This window comes from Panulirus ornatus, chromosome 11 (assembly GCF_036320965.1).
Source record: "Panulirus ornatus isolate Po-2019 chromosome 11, ASM3632096v1, whole genome shotgun sequence".
In the NCBI taxonomy this organism is placed as follows: domain Eukaryota; kingdom Metazoa; phylum Arthropoda; class Malacostraca; order Decapoda; family Palinuridae; genus Panulirus; species Panulirus ornatus.
In genome coordinates this window covers 22,327,773-22,332,898 of record NC_092234.1, presented here as the reverse complement: position 1 = coordinate 22,332,898, position 5,126 = coordinate 22,327,773, and the positions used below count along the sequence as shown (strand labels likewise).

General features: G+C 44.7%; 1 pseudogene; it reads right to left on the bottom strand.

Annotated features, from left to right (window-relative positions):
- Positions 1-779: 779 nt before the first annotated feature.
- On the bottom strand, positions 780-1,535 carry LOC139751078 (uncharacterized; annotated as a pseudogene).
- Positions 1,536-5,126: the final 3,591 nt, after the last annotated feature.

The following is a 5,126-nucleotide window of genomic DNA, read 5'->3' as shown; positions in this document are numbered from 1 at the left end:
CATTAATTGTTTACAACTATACACAAGGCTAATTATTTTGCGCTCTGGTAGCGTAACTAGCATAGTCTCTGAGTTGATGGTATTACCCAAATATTCAATTCTTTTGGTGGGTTTTAACCCAGACTTTTCTCCATTGATGCAGAAACCCATTTTGCTTAAGACCTGCATTGTGCTTTGAATGCATTCCTTGCAACCTAACCATGAACAGCTGCACATGAGAGTGTCATCAATAAAGATGGTGATAGTGTATCTCTTCTCTCTCAACTTAGCAAAGATGGGCTTCATTAACTTAGTAAACAGCCGAGGGCCATCAGAAATACCATTGGGAAGGCATGTGAACTGGTAAATTTTTCCCTGCCATGTAAAACAAAGATATTTTTGTTGCTCATCAGCTATTTTCACTGAATAGTATGCATGCCGTAAATCAACTGAAGCCATGTAGTCATTCTTATTGATGAGCCTAATTGCTTGCTCAAAGTTTTCCATCTTAAAATGCTTTTATGGAATATGCTTGTTTAGCATCTGCTCATTCTGTCTATGAGTGTCTTTGATCACTTTAAGCTCTAGAAATTTAGTAATTTCTTGAGATAAAATTCTTTGTTCTTCAATGCTAAACACGTAATCAATTTCTTCATGAAATAAATGTTCAATGTTGTTCACATCAATATCAAGATGACAACTTGCAACAATATCTAAAGTAAATGGATCACTTGTGATCTTACGCCATTCATGCACAAACTTATGAAGTCTACCTGCTTTAAATTTGTGGCTTACCTGAGTTATTGCCGGGGATTGCTGTATCCCCGGCCTCGGGCGTTTTTTGGCTCAGTATCCTGCCTGGAGGAGGACTGCCTTATGAAGCCAGCCCTGCGTTGCCCGTAGGGGCGGAATCTGTAAGAGAAGACCCTGTAAGGATTTCTCCCAAAAAATCCTCTTGCTTTTGGCCCACCGAACTTGCCAGCGGCAGATTTCCATGATGAGAAAGGCTTCTTTGGCGCAATCTTGTTCCTGAGCTTTTCAGACTCATCAATCAGTCTTGCTGACTGCGAGACATCGTCACCAAACAGATACCGCGTCATGGGTACCTAGTTATCTGAGCACAAGTGAGTGTATTTGGGATTAATTTCCCGCTTGATGATGAATCGCCTGGCCAAGTTATTACGACGGTTGGCATTCTCAAGTAACGTAAGAGTTCCATTTATCATACCCACTTCCTGGGCAACCCCTACATGACCTTCATCTTGTGCGATTTTGTCTAGGGCAGTGAGAGACTTTATGATGATAGTGTCAGCCATCAGAATGTCCTTGCTGACCTCTTACATACGAGAATCAGTCTTTTTCGCTTCAATCTTGAGAGCGTTAAAGATCTGTGCGTTGCAGACGACAGGGGTTAATGCGTGGCAGTTGCCGGGCCTCTTGGTAGCTTCGTCCTCCACAATTTGCTTGTATTCTTCTTCACGCATGCCGTGGTCAAATAAATAATTCACCATATCAGCCACTGGCAGCTCCATGTCTACCGAAATGTCTTCCGAGGGCCCGTATGTTTTAGCACTATGCAGGAGTGCGCTGCCAATACTCGGTACCTCGTGAATTTCACCATCTTCATCCTCATCACTGCCAGCAGTAAAACCAAACTGATTTCATCCCGGAGCTCAGCAATAGCCTCAAACATCATTGCCCAGGGAGGGGAGTTAGCATCATCCCGTGAGGTACAGGGTGAGGGAGGAGGCGGCACCTCCTGCCCCGATGGCTGGCATTCGTGTCCCCGATCATCCCTCATGGCAGAGTTACTGATGCGTTTCGAGCTCTCTCGGTGTGAGAAAGAGCTTCTGTGCTGAGTTCTTTTAGAAGAACTACTTGAACCTCCTCCGGAAGAGGATCTGTCTCTGGTGCCAGAAGCTTGTCTCCCCGACTGGGAGCCTTTGCCAACAGAAGCCATGATGGTGGGGCATTCACTGCCACCCCTCAACCCAGCAGTATAACACTTAACTGGGCGAAATATGGGCACCAACCCGCTCCTCAATCGTATAACGGGTAGAGAAGGCCACTGGAACACGTGTGACCAGATAATTTTCACCGGAACGGGAAAAATAAAAAATCAACCTCAAGAGAGAGAGGCAGGACGAACGTCTGGACAGCGTGAGATTATCGAAGCAACTGGCGGCGCGGGGTGACGTGGCGTACCTCATGGGAAAGCGTACTTCAGCAGGAAAGTGATTTACTGAAGTAAAATGCACCATGTCACAGCGGCATTTACAACGTAATTGAAATCTCGAAGAACTCCCTCTCTACAGGCCTGACAACGTTATCAAACTCTATATGTAACATTTCGAGTGAGGTGCAGTCATCCTCAGACGTCTGCTACCACTCCGAGGTACACACAAAGATCTCAAACCACTGTAAACTTGAGAACAGTACCCGTCTTGCATCCCACCACATGAACCTCATCGAAACGCCCTCTTTGACAACGGAGATCTCAATGGTCCTCCCTGCTCAGCTTCTTTATCACCTTTCCCTGGGATGGGTCCTGCTTCTCTGGTGGGGATGCCTCGTGTTGTGCTGAACGCATACCTAAGGTTATCTCGGCTGGGATGGACTCCTGCATTCCAGTTTCTCTTATATCCTTCTTTCCTAGCCAAGGTATGATCGCTCCAGCTGGGATGTCTATCCCATCAGATACATTGCGAAATGAGCCATGAAACTCTTCTCTTTCCCTGACACCCACTCCACTTTCATTGCTGTCCGGAACCTCTACAAAGCTGTTCATTGTAAAGTCAAGTACACTTGCATGAAAACAAAGCGTCCTGACTTGACTTCTTAGAGTGGCAAATCTTTTTACGTCTTAAAGATAAATCAAAATTTTCTGTAATTTAAATCTTCCTCTTCTAGTCTGACCTGATCAGTTTATGGCTAACTACCCAATAGGTAAAGCCATTCTTTCTGGTGCCTCTCTTTCCTCTAACTCGATTTTGCATGATTCAGCTCCGAATCCTGTGTCCTTATCTCCTCTATCTACGTCTCTGCCATCACCTGTCCTCTTCTCTCAGGGCGTACCTAGTACTCTCCTAACGCCAGGTGGACAAGGCGTATGGCTCAAATGTCATAGCTCCTCGACTTCTGAGAGAGTGTGTCTCTGAACTAGCACCAATCCTTGCCCTCTTATTTCATATGTCTAAAAACTCAGACTCTACCTTCTACTTCGAAGCACGCTTTGGTGCAGCCCATCACTAAGTAAAGAGAGATCGCTCTAACTTCACCTATCGTCCCACTGCTCTCACATCTGTTACCTCCAGAGTCCCTGAAACTCGTAAGCTCTTACTCTCCCAAACACTTTGAGCCTCATCTTTCATTTTCACATCACCAATACTGATTTTAGATGGCCAGGTCTAGTGGTGATTTTCTCTATGTGGCTCACCTCTCAGAAATTTCAGTAAGACTTTTGTCGTTCTCTTCGACATCTCTAAAGTATTTGACAGGGTATGGCATAAGTCTTTGCTTTCTAAATCCCCTTCCTTTTTTTTTCTGCTTCTCTCTGTTCTGTAATATATAGTTTCCTCTCGAGCCGTTCCATCACACTATCCTAACAACAGTGGTGTTTCTCAGGGTTCTGTCCCATCCACTACTCTCTTTTTCTCTCAATAGATGAACTTTTTTTCTCTACTTTTAATCCTATTTATTCTTATGTTAATGATTCTATCTTGCATACTTTAACTCACTTTCCCTCCCCTCTTCCCTCAAATACACATACTTATTATATTTCCTTCTCAGTTTGGACCTGCTCATGTCCGGAAGTAGGGAAGCAGTAACCTTGTAAAATCCATCGGTGCTAAAATGCAATTTGCCTCATGTCTCTCTGTATACAAGAATCACTTAATTCCTTCTGTTCAATTTCATAGCAGCACACTTCAACCCTGTAGTAACATAAACATATTGGAAACTACCATATCCTCCACTTCTGTCCTGGAAACCCCACATAATCAATAGCACAAAGTCTTCTTCTCAAAAGCCGGGATTGTTGTATAGGTTGTGAGCGGTTGTTTCGTATCCACAGCGGCTTTATTCACTCTGTTATGGAGTACTACTCACACATCTGGGGTGGCTTATCCTCCACCTTTCTGTTAACTAGATAGGAACCCAAAACCTTCGGTCTAGTTAATTCTCCTGGCATCACCTGTCTTCAACCTTCCCATCCCGTATGCCGCCATGTTGTTGCTCTCTCTCTGTTCTATAGGTATTATTTTGGTCACTGATCTCGTGACCTGTCTGCAAGTGTCTACGTCCACAAGGCTTGATGCGAGACACGCGTTTGGCCGCTGCTTCCCATAGTCTGTGTGGAGACCAACCACTCGAGGAATGGCTGTTATCATACCTCCATCTTCCCTCGAACACAACCTTCATCACCACGTCACTGGGTTATAAGCCTCTCCCCTGGTAGCACGAGGCTCTTGTGTCGTCATCTTTCAGTTTTGTGAGGCCGCTCAGTCTCCTGTTGCTGCCGGGGTTTGCTCAAGGTTTTGTGATTGAGTTTTACGTTCTATACGGGTCTACGGCGTCGCGCTTACACGCTTCGCCAGATTTCCTCACGTAGCACTCTGAAAGTAAGAGCTTATGCAATATGTATATTCTTGTTTCACGTAGCGCTCTCAAGGTAATGATTTCAGCCTCCCCTAACTCCTGATTTTCTCCCATCACCATCCTTTGGATTTCAATGTCTGGCTCAGCTCCGCCATAACACTATGCCTCCTGTATCGTCAGTCTTACCTGCTGTACAAAGGTATAACCTCGGCTGTGCCACATCTCATCCTCCTCCTGGACGTATACAAATGGCAGGAGAGTAATTATTCTCTACATAGTGACCAACATGGCACGGGTATATAACATGCCCCAGTCAAGGCCATCTCACGTGATAAAAAACATTCACAATGAAAGAAAATATATATTAATTGTGGCTCCGGAAGTGTTGTAGACCTGGCTCTTAAAGGAAGAAAACTACATAAAGAAAGATGAAAGATAGAAGAGAATTCCACAGTTTATCTGTTCGAGAGAAAAAGGTAACGTAACATCCAATCCTCGGGTGGTTGGTCTCCACACAAAAGATGTAGGAAGCAGCAGCATGTTCTGTCTTT